Source organism: Callithrix jacchus, chromosome 22, assembly GCF_049354715.1.
Source record: "Callithrix jacchus isolate 240 chromosome 22, calJac240_pri, whole genome shotgun sequence".
NCBI lineage: Eukaryota > Metazoa > Chordata > Mammalia > Primates > Cebidae > Callithrix > Callithrix jacchus.
This window is the reverse complement of record NC_133523.1, coordinates 15248991-15260884: the sequence shown is the minus strand read 5'-3', so window position 1 is coordinate 15260884 and position 11894 is coordinate 15248991. Positions and strand designations below refer to the sequence as shown.

At 46.0% G+C, this 11894-nt stretch overlaps 1 long non-coding RNA gene across 1 annotated transcript; it reads left to right on the top strand.

The window, feature by feature from the left end:
• The first annotated feature begins 2663 nt into the window (after positions 1 to 2663).
• Positions 2664 to 4549, top strand: LOC144580933 (uncharacterized). The gene is made up of 2 exons (XR_013531277.1): positions 2664 to 3518; positions 3564 to 4549. It is a non-coding gene; the product is annotated as an uncharacterized LOC144580933 (long non-coding RNA).
• Positions 4550 to 11894: the final 7345 nt, after the last annotated feature.

The following is an 11894-nucleotide window of genomic DNA, read 5'->3' as shown; positions in this document are numbered from 1 at the left end:
AAACCTTTTTCTCTCTTCATCATCTCCATCCAGCATTTTCTTTATTCCTGTATGTATGTTTTGAGAGTGGATAAGGAAGGATGGGTTCTGCTTTTTTCTTTTTTTTTTTCCTTTGAGACAGAGATTCACTCTGTTGCTAGGCCGGAGTGCAGTGGAACAATCTCTGTTCACTGCAACCTCTGCCTCCCAGGTTCAAGTGATTATCCTGCCTCAGCCTCCCGAATGCTGGGATTGCAATTCGTGCCACCACGCCCTGCTAACGTTTGTATTTTTAGTAGAGACAGGGTTTCACCATTTTGGCCAGGATTGGCCAGGATGGTCTCAATCTCTTGACCACATGATGTGCCCACCTTGGCCTCCTAAAGTGCTGGGATTACAGGCGTGAGCCACCGGGCCCAGCCAGGTTCTGCTGTTTTCATTTCGGCATCATTTTCTTCCCACTTGCCGTGTTACAGTTTTCATTTTTGCTTATGGTGCAGTGTCAGTAAGTTGTTCCTTAGCCACCTTCTTGCTGGACTTGGTTTGTGTTTTATCCACGGTGAAAAAGGCTGCCCCTGGCACCAGTGTTGTCCTCATTGCCTTCTGTCCTGACGTTAACTTCCTTGGGGCGGATAACCCTGGAGGGGTCCATAATATCCTCACCATGGATATGGCGTTAAGTGGCTTTTGTTGGTTTAACTTTGTTTGAAAAGCATTTTAGGCCGGGTGCAGTGTCTCATGCCTGTAATTTCAACACTTTAGGAGGCTGAGGTGGGTGGATCACTTGAGGCCAGGAGTTCGAGACCAGCCTGGCCAGTATGGTGAAACCCCATCTGTACTAAAAATACAAAAATTAGCAGGGTGTGGTGGCGCACGCCTGTAATCCCAGCTACTCAGGAGGCTGAGGCAGGAGAATCGCTTGAACCTAGGAGGTGGAGGTTGCAGTGAGCCAAGATCGTGCACTCCAGCCTGGATGACAGAACGAGACCCCTGTCTCAAAAAAAAAAAAAAAAGTTAACTGCTAATTCATGTTCGTTGAAGAAAACTCATCAAATGCATATTTGCTAGAAGAAGAAAAATAAATCATCCGCAGTCACATTCTCCTGAGAGCATCACCCTAGCTACACATCCTTCCAGCCTTTCTTCTGTGCATAATCATTTGGGTATGCTGCATACATTTTCTCTTGGCAATGTTATCTTAGTATCTTGCAGTGAGGGTTTCTCACCTTATGCTATAACCATACTTCCAGATCCTCAAATACATTGTTTTCTAAAATATCCTTTCTTTTTTTTTTTTTTTTTTTTTTTTTAATTTTAAAGATAGGGTCTCACTCTGTTGCCCAGGCTGGAATGTAGTGGTGTAATTAGAGCTCACTGCAGCCTCGACCCCCCTGGGATCAAGCGATCCTCCCACCTCAGTCTCCCAAGTAGTTGGGACCACAGGCATGTACCACAGGCTAATTTTTTTTTTTTTGTAGAGAAAGGGTCTCCCTGTGTTGCTCAAACTGCTCTTAAACTCCTGGGCCCAACGAACCTTCCACCTTGGCATTCAGAATTTCTGGGATTACAGGCATGAGCCATAATATCTTTTTTTTTTTTTTCTTTTCTGAGACTAGAGTCTCACTCACCCAGGCTGAAGTGTGGTGACGTGATCTTGGTTCACTGCAGCTTCCACTTTCCGGGTTCAAGTGATTCTCCTGCCTCAGCCTCCCAAGTAGCTGGGACTACAGATGCCTACCACCATGCCTAGCTAAATTTTGTATTTTTAATAGAGACAGGGTTTCACCATGTTGGCCAGGCTGGTCTTGAACTCCTCATCTCAGGTGATCTGCCCGCCTCAGCCTCCCAGAGTGCTGGGATTACCGGGATAGGCCACCGAGCTCACAATATAATTCTTAATAACTGCAGATATACCATTGTAAAGACATAGCATGATTAATTTAACCAGTCCCCAGTTGATGGGCACCTGGCTTGTGTTCAGTTTTTGCATATCAGAAAATAACACTATGGGCTGGGAGTCACTGCCAGAGTGATAAGCTGTGGGTAGTGAAGGCAGAGAAGGCCACAGTGTACAGCACTTGCCCTGGGAGTGTTCACTTTGGGGTTCATGTTGGAAGCCATTTTGCTTCCTCCACCATTGCACATTGAAGGAGAATGTGTTTTTCATGGGCTTCTCTTTGTCCTTCATGTACATCTGCTCTATGGCAGGAGTCAGCCAACTACAGCCCATAGGCCACGTCCGGCCCACAGCTTGTTTTTGTAAATAAAGTTTTATTGAGGGTGCTGTGGCTCACAACTGTAATCCCCCCATTTTGGGAGAATGAGTCGGGTTGATCCCTTGAGGTCAGGAGTTCAAGATTAGCCTGACCGACATGGCAAAATCCTGTCTCTAATAAAAATACAAGAATTAGCCAGGGGTGGTAGTGCACACCTATAGTCCAAGCTCCTCAGGAGGCTTAAGCAGGAGAATCACTTGAACCTGGGAGGCAGAGGTTGCAGTGAACCGAGATAGTTCCACTGCAGGTCCAGCCTGGGTGACAGAGCTAGACTGTCTCAAAAAAAAAGGTGTATTGGAATCTGGCCACACCCCTTTGTGTGTGTATTACCTACAATTGCTTTGGCCGCCTCCATACTACAACTGCAAAGTGGAGTAGTGGCAGCAGATACCATATGGCCTGCAGAACGGAAAATGTCACCCATTTGGCCCCTTACCAGAATAATTTGCCAACCGCTGAGCTAGGGTGTGATGGAGAATCCCAAGGTGTCTCTTCCTTTTCAAAGCTACTCTGGTAGAATCATCTGTACCCTTGCGGCCTGGATTTTAGCAAAGACGCACACAAAGAACGTTTTTTTTAATTTGGCAGGGAAGATTTTCCTGCCATTTTCAAGTGATGTGGTTAATCAACCAAAACCCAATTTTCTTGCTCTTTTTTTTTTTTTTTTTTTGAGATAGAGTCTCATTCTGTCACTTAGACTGGAGTGCAGTGGCATGATCTCAGCTCACTGCAGCCTCCGCTTCCCTGATTCAAGTGATGGGCCTGCCTCAACCTCGAAAGTAGCTGGGATTATAGGCACTTGCCACCACACCTTGCTAATTTTGGTATTTTTAGTAGAGTTGGATTTTCTCCATGTTGACCAGGCTGGTCTCAGACTCCTGATCTCAGGTGATCCCCCCACCTCGGCCTCCCAAAGTTCTGGGATTACAGGCATGAGCTGTTGCGCCTGGCATCTTTCTCTTGATATTTAGGGAAAAGACCCTTCTCGGGCTCCCCGAGACACCTCAGAACAGCAGCAGTGTGATGTGATAATGAAATCTGCTCTCCTCTGAAGTGGTTGGATTTGAAAAGCCAGTGAAGCTGTCATTAGCAAGGCATTTTCTTTTCATTTAAACCATTTCATTATCTCCTTCTTTACCAAATTTGAGTTTATCAAGTATTTGAGAAGCCTCCTGATGTTTTCATGTGTTAATGAAAGACAGATGCTGTTTGTGTAAAAGCCAAAGGCATGCTATACAAACAGAGAAGGATTAAAAGGGCCAGGCAGCACAGCTCACGCCTGTAATCCCAGCAGTTTCAGAGGCTGAGGCAGGCAGATCACTTGAGGCCAGGAGTTCGATACCAGCCTGGCCAACATGGTGAAACCCCATGTCTACTAAAAATACAAAAGCCAGGTGTGGTGGCACGCACCTGTAATGCCAGCTGTTGGGGAGGCTGAGACAAAATTGCTTGAACCTGGAAGGCCGAGGTTGCTGTGAGCTGAGATTGTGCCACTGCACTGCAGCCTGCCTCAGCCTCCAAAGTAGCTGGGATTATAGGCACTTGCGAGACTCTGTCTCAGAAAAGAAAAAATAAATACAACTAAAATAAAATAAGAAAAAAAAAGATGTCAGTTCTACTGGAGGGATTTGTTTTCACCATTCACTTGATTTTCGTTGTTATGCAGAGAAAAGCACGCGATCTGCTTCAGGCCTGTCTCTGGCACTTGAGTTCCTGGAAATGAGAGATTGGTAATAGCAAGTATTCCTGGATGAGAAGCCAGGCAGAAGGGTCTCTAGCAATGTGGAAATTCAAAGTTCCCATTTTTTATTTTTCTTTTAGAAAGTTTTTATTTTATTTTTGAGACAAAGTCTTGCTGTGTCATCCAGGGTAGAGTGCAGTTGTGCAATCGTAGCTCTCTACAGCCTCGAACTCCTGGGCTCAAGTGACCCTCCCACTCCAGCCTCCCGAGTAGCCAGGACTACAGGCCTGCGCTACCACGCCAAGCTGTTTTTGTTGTTGTTTTGTAGGAACAGGGTCTCCCTATGTTGCCCAAGCTGGTCTTGAACTCCTAGTCTCAAGCAATCCTTCCACCTCAGTCTCCCCCAGTGCTGGGATCACAGGCATGAGCCACTGTGCCAGTGTCCACATTTTTCAATAAGAAAATGGCAAGAACTAATTCAGCATATGTTTTGGTGCCTTTCTTTTTGACCAATGGATTGTTTCAGATCAGACCAGCCCAAATCTGGCCCGCTGCCTGTCTTTTCATGATCCTCAAGGTAGAATGGCTCTTATATTCTTAAATTGTTTCAAAAGAAGAAGTTTTATGTAAATTATCAGGCCAAGTATAAAAGAAAAAAGTTTACAAGAAGGAAAAAGAAGGAGAAGAACATTATATGAAATCCAGATTTTTTGTTGTTGATAAAGTTTTATTGCCGTATTAGTCCATTCTCACGCTGCACTGCCTGTGGGTCACACCTGTAATCCAGCACTTTGGGAGGCCGAGGCAGGTGAATCACCTGAGGACAGAAGTTTGTGACTGGCCTGGCCAACATGGTGAAACCCTGTCTCTACTAAAAAACACAAAAATTAACTGGGCGTGGTGACAGGTGCCTGTAATCCCTGAACCCGGGAGGCGGAGGTTGCAGTGAGCCAAGATCGCGCCATTGCACTCCAGCCTGAGCAGCAAGAGCGAAACTTCATCTCGAATATAGAAAAAAAGAACTGCCTGAGATTGGGTAATTTATAAACATAAGAGGTTTAATTGGCTCACAGTTATGCATGGCTGGGGAGCCCCCAGGAAACTTACAGTCATGGTGGACGGGGAAGCAGACATGTCCTTCCTTCTGCATATGGCAGCAGGAAGGAGAAGAATGAGAGCTGAGTGCAGTGATGCCCCTTATAAGAAACATCAGATCTTGTGAGAACTTACTATCACTAGAATAACATGGGAAACCACTCCCCTGATTCAGTTACCTCCCACAGGATCTCTGCCACCACACATGAGGATTATGGGAACGACAACTCAAGATGAGATTTGGGTGGGGACACAGTCAAACTGTGTCAGCTGTTGTGCTCATTAGTTTATGTATCATCTGTGGCTCCTTTAGCACTACAAGGGCAGGATTGAGTCCTTGCAGCAGAGACCATTCACCCTGCAAAGCTGAACCTGTTTACTCTCTGACCCTTTATGGAAAAGTTTCCTGATCTCTGGACTAGACAGTTTTTAAAAATGACATCTTACTAGTGGATCCTGTTCATTGGTGTCTAGTTTACATTACCATCATGGCAGTTGGTGGTAAACCTAGGCAAAAGAGTGTGGACTGTGCCGAGGGAATTGTAGAAATTATTTTGGAGGATATGAAGCTTTACATCTATTAGAGTTCATCGTGCGCATGAGAAAAAAGGTGGAAAAGATGGTTACAGCAGAAAGCAGGTTGGAGGTGTGTCTCAGACCTGGGCTCTGTGTCTTGGCCTTTCTGTACCTCCACTTCCTCATCTGTGGTATGGGTACAGTGAAGGAGAGAGCCTCAGCATGAGCCTATAGCCTGCCTGATGCTGATGCTGGGCAGGCACTCAGGAAAAGTCACTGTTTTTATTGATACTGTTGCTTCTGTTAAAAGACTTTTCTCAGCCGGGTTTTGCGAGGCTTCAGTGAGATGGTATGTAAGTCAGCCAGAGCTGTGTATCAGGCCACCTTGGATTGCTATAAAGAAATACCTAAGACTTCGTAATTTATCAGAAAAGAAGTTATGGCCAGGCGCAGTGGCTCACTCTGTTGCCCAGGCTGGCGTGCAGTGGTGCCATGTCTGCTTACTGCAACCTCCACCTTCCGGGTTCGAGGGATTCTCCCACCTTAGCCTCCTGAATAGATGGGACTATATGCGTCCACCACCACACCTCTCCAATTTTTTATATTTTTAGTACAGAAGGGGTTTCGCCATGTTGGCCAGGCTGGTGTTGAACTCCTGAGCTAAAGTGATTTACCCTCCCAAAGTGCTGGGATTACAGGCGTGAGCCACTGTGCCTGGCCGTGTTTTCTGTTTTTTTGGGGGAGATTCCTAGAGGTAGAATTGCTGAGCTGTGTGGTAACTTCCAGGCCTCCTTAAAGCTTTAGCCTGGACTGGGCAGAGAGTGGTTTCTACTGCATTCTCCTAGCCGCAGTGAGTCACAGGTTCACTCCAGAGTCAGTGTCGGGTGGGGAGTGGGGATGACACGAGGACCTGAGTGTCCAAGGGGGGATTCATGGAATCCTCATGTCAGGTCCCCAGCATGGATCCTGACATGTCGTTGGTCCTCAGCAAATGTCAGTTGTCACTCTGTTTAGCACTAGGAATAATGATATAAAATTGGAACAGTAAGGAAAACACAAACTGTTGGAACTTAGATCTGCATCTATTAGTCTGCCTAATAGAAAAGCCACCATCAGGATTTTGGAGATATTGGGCCACACTGGCTTTAGATTACCCGCACCAGAGTCAGCCCTGGAGGCTCCCAGAGATGAGAGCAATCCCAGCGCTTGGCAGGATGGCTGGGAAACAGTACCTGTGAGTGCTGGAAAATGCGGAACTCATCTAGGAAAAAGTTAAGAAGAAAGTAAACATCATCTGTCACTCTATCAGAAATAACTGCCTTCAATATTTTGGTTTCTTTCTTTCCAGTTTTTTTCTATCCATTCCGTGCATCAGTATGTATATTTTAAGAAAAGTATAGTTAAGATCATAATGTATATAGTTTACATGCTGTATATTATTATTTATTGGGAGCATTTCTCCATCAATAGTGGGTTTGTTTTGTTGTAAGAGATGGGCTCGATAGGCGTGGTGGCTCACGGCTGTAATCCCAGCACTTTGGGAGGCCGAGGTGGGTGGATCACGAGGTCAAGAGATCGAGACCATCCTGGCCAACATAGTGAAACCCATCTCCACTAAAATACAAAAATTAGCTGGGTGTGGTGGTGTGTCCCTGTAGTCCCAGCTACTCAGGAGGCTGAGGCGGGAGAATTGCTTGAACCTGGGAGGCGGAGGTTGCAGTGAGCTGAGATTGCACCACTGCACTCTAGCCTGGCGACAGAGTGAGACTCTGTCTCAAAAAAAAAAAGAGACGGGCTTTTTTGCTCTGTGACCTAGGCCAGAGTGTAGTGGCACAATTGTGGCTCACTGCAGCCTCAAACTCCTGGGTTCAACTACTGGTCTCAGCCTCCCAGTAGTTAAGATTGCAGACATGAGCCACTGTGCCCAGCTTAATACTGGTTTTCTTAATGCGACTTCACACACACGTGCGTGTACACACACACACACAAACACACATGGGTGCACTTAATTTACTTTGGAAGTTTAATTTATAGTGGCATACAGCTTGGTGAATTTCTTTCCCGTTTTTTTTTTTTTTTTTTTTGAGACAGTCTCACTCTGTCACCCAGGCTAGAGTGTAATGTCGCCATGTCAGCTCACTGCAACCTCTGTCTCCTGGGTTCAAGTGATTCTTCTGCCTCAGCCTTCTGAGAAGCTAGGAGTATAGGCGCGTACCACCATGCCTAGCTAATTTTTGTACGTTTAGTGGAGACAGGGTTTCACCATGTTGGCCAGGCTGGTCTCTGACTCCTGACCTCAGGTGATCCACCCACTTCGGGCTCCCAAAGTGCTGGGATTACAGGCCTGAGTTACCATGCCTGGCCAGCTTGTTGAATTTCTACGTGTGTGTACACCAGTGAGGTCACCACTCATTGAGGCTTAGATTGTTGTAGCACCCACAAGGCTTCCTGTGGCGCCTTCTAATTCATAACCTTCCCATTGTGAGGAATGATCACAGTTTATTTACATACTCCCCTATTGCTGGGCACTTTCATTGCTTCCAGTCTTTCACTCTTACGAGCAGTGCTTCAGTGAACTTCCTTGTATATACACATTTGTCTACATCTGATTGCCTCCTTCAGATAAATTTATAGAACTTGTGAATTTCAGTACGCTCATACGCAGTGGGTCAGAGGGTATGAAGTTACTGAAATGCTGCCAGTTGGCAAGGCACACAGGAGGGTGTGATGGCTCAGGCCTATAATCCCAGCACTTTGGGAGGCTGAGACGGGCGGATCATCTGAGGTCAGGAGTTCCATACCAGCCTGGACAACATGGGGAAACCACATCTCTACTTAAAATGCAAAACTTAGCTGGGGGTGGTGGAGTGTGCCTGTATTTCCAGCTACTCAGGAGGCTGAGGCACAAGAATCACCTGAACCCGAGACGCAGAGGTTGCAGTGAGCCAAGATCGTGCCACTTTACTCCAGCCTGGCAACAGAGCGAGAATCTGCCTCAAAAAAATTAAAAAATGCTCACAGTTAATTACTTTTTCCTTCCTTGGTGCCCCAGTTGTGCTGTGTTTGTACAGTGCAATTAAAGTATTGTACTCATGAATCCCCCAACCAGGTTCCAGGGCTTGGCTTCAAAACTGGATGCTCAGGAGCAGGTATCCTTTGTGTATCCCCCATCCCTACTTGAAGATGTGATAAAAATTTGAGATATTCTGGCTGTCTTTGACGTGGCAGAGTTAGTCAAAGCCGATTTAAATTGGTTTCACTTTTAGAGTAAACAGGACTTATTGCAAAGCCAAGCAGAACTATGAAACTCACCTCTAGGTACTTCTGAGATAACTGATACGGTTGAATGAGTTCGTATATGAGAAAGGGTTTTAAAAATTCTGCCAGCCTGTTAAACCCAGAGCAAACATAGGGGTCAAAGTGAGGTGGTTGTTTTTGTGACACCAGCTTTTCCTGTTAATCCCTGGAGCCCTCACATCCCTTATTAGGGTAAGTTTAGTAACCCTGTGCTCTAAATGGCTTGTCTGTCAGGGGCTTGCTTCTGAAATGTCTGAGTGCATTCCTGCTGTTGGTCCTGGCTATCAGAAGGTGTCGCTGTGTAACACTGGTCCTGTACAGCTGTGTGAACCTGCCTGAGCACTGCTTCCTCTACAGTGCTCTTGTTTATCTCAGTTCCTGCTTAGGCCACAGAAATGAGTCCAGGGAGAAGGATTCTCCTCCCTCGCTGTCCAGCTTGGCTGAAGATGCCCTGCAGTTGACCTCCTGACACTAACTTTTTTGCCTGTCTTCCTGTGGCAAGAGCAAGTCTTGGACTCTGAGCTAGTTCCTCTCCCTTTCATTCATTCATTCATTCATTCATTCATTTGAGACAGAGTCTCACTCTGCCTCCCAGGTTGAAGTGCAGTGGCACAATCTTGGCTCGCTGCAACCTCTGCCTCCCAGGTTCAAGCAATTCTCCTGCCTCAGCCTCCTGAGTAGCTGGGATTACAGCCGCATACCACCACGCCTGGCTAATTTTTGTATTTTTAGTCGAGGCTGGGTTTCACCATGTTGGTCAGGCTGGTCTCAAACTCCTGACCTCGTGATCCGCCCACCTCAGCCCCCCAAAGTGCTGGGATTACAGTCATGAGCCATTGTGCCCGGCTCTTTTATTTATTTCTTTCTATTTTATTTATGAGACAGAGTCTCACTCTGTCAGCCAGGCTGGAGTGCAGTGGTGCGATCTCAGCTCACTGCAACCTCCACTTCCTGGGTTCAAATGATTCTCCTGCCTTTGCCTCCCAAGTAGCTGGGATCACAGGTGCCCACCACTATGCCCAGCTAATATTTATATTCTTAGTAGAGTTGGGAGTTCACCATGTTGGCCAGGCTGGTCTCAAACTCCTCATCTCAAATGATCCACCCACCTCGGCCTTCCAAAGTGCTGGGATTATAGGTGTTAACCACTGCAATCAGCCCTTCCTCTCCCTTTTTGGGGTTCTCCTCTCGAAGAGGTAAGGCAGCTTTTTCCAAGCACAAAAGGACATTCCGAGCACAAAAGATCTTGTTATGCCAAAATACTGTAAGGGACTTGTCAATGAGGAAGAACCATTACAGCAAGAGGAGTTATCTCATGCTGTGTATTTGCATAACTGACAGAAGCCATGGCAAGGATGTTTCAGCGCAGAAACTTGGCTGAGTGAACTGCAGTATCTATCCTGGACCTAAGAGAACTTGCTAACGCTTACAAGACTACTGTTCAGTGGCTATCTGATTTAATCTTTGCCATTACAAAAGCACCCTTTAATATATATTAAATATGGAATAAAACTACGTATCTGTGTGTGTTTTATGTACCCTGATGTATTTTGGTGTTATATTTTATGAAGTGTTTCATTCATTCCAGAAACAGCCATTGAGACCCATAGTGTACCTAATCTGTGGAAACTGAAATGCATTTGTATGTCTGGGTGTGTGTGTACAGCTACCATGTATTTGGTGAAACTTTCATTGACTTATTCCACAAATAATATTTTTCTACCGGGGATACCAAAAAGAGACAGTTGGTGCCCTTCAGGAACTCAGTCATGTTAATGCTTCTTAGTTTTTAAAAAACAGGTAAGTTGAGTACTTTACAAATGTTCATTTATTTATTTTTTTTTGAGACATAGTCTTGCTGTAACCCAAGTTGAAGTACGGTGGTGTGATCTTGGCTCACTGCGGCCTCCGCCTTCTGGGTTCAAGCAATTTTTGTGCCTCACCCTCCCCAGTAGCTAGGATTACAGGTGTCTGCCACCATGCCTGGCTAATTTTTCTATTTTTAGTAGAGATGGGGTTTCTCCATTTTGGCTCTGCAGGACTTGAACTCCTGACCTCAAGTGATCTGCCCGCCTTGGCTTCCCAAAGTGCTGAGATTACAGGCCACCATGCCTGGCCCCAAATTTTTGTTGTTTTTGTTTGAAGCTGAGTTTCGCATTGTTGCCCAGGCTGGAGTGCAGTGGTGTGATCTCGGCTCACTGCAACCTCGACCTCCCAGGTTCAAGCAATTCTCCCTCCTCAGCCCCCTCTAGTAGCTGGGATTACAGGGGTGTGCCACTATGCCCAGCTAATTTTTGTATTTTAGTAAAGATGGGGTTTCACCATGTTGGCCAGGCTGGTCTCAAACTCCTGAGCTCAAGCGATCCACCCACCTTGGCCCCCTGAAGTGTTGGGATTACAGGTGTGAGCCATGGCCCAAATGTTTCTTAAAATAACCTGACCCATGCAAAATAAATGTCTCCTATGTAATCCTTTATTTAAAAAAAAAATACTGTACCTCCGAGTTAGAAATTAAGAGAGAGGCAGGACGGCAATATGCCTGAGGAAGGCTTTGTTTATTTTGCTTATCAGAAATGAGATAAAGAATTATCTCCGAATGGGCCAGTTTCCAACTTGGACCATGTACACCACGTACACCCAGCACCACATTCTGGGAGGGGCGGGGGTGGGAGCAGTAAATGACGAGTGTTTTTGCCCGTGTTGCTTTTCTCCTCCCAAGTGTGATGTAAAACTTTTCACATGTGCAGAAGCACGCTACCATAGCCACGTGCAGAAGCAGCCGTTTTTGCAAATGAAAATATTTCCCAGAAGCATAACAAATACAAGACTAACAGGTGTCGGGCAGATCCAAGGCACACATGTGGTTCTCATCAGCCGTCTTCCTCCTGTTTTAAATCTAGGTCTTCCTGTAACCGCGGGAAAAAAAAAGATTTTTCCCGAGGCCGCCGAGCTTGCCTTTCCACCCCGTCTCACAAAGCATTTCCAACAGAGCTCCCAGAGAGAGGGGAGCAATTACAGAAGGCAGTAAATAGGGTGGAGGTAGGAAGGGC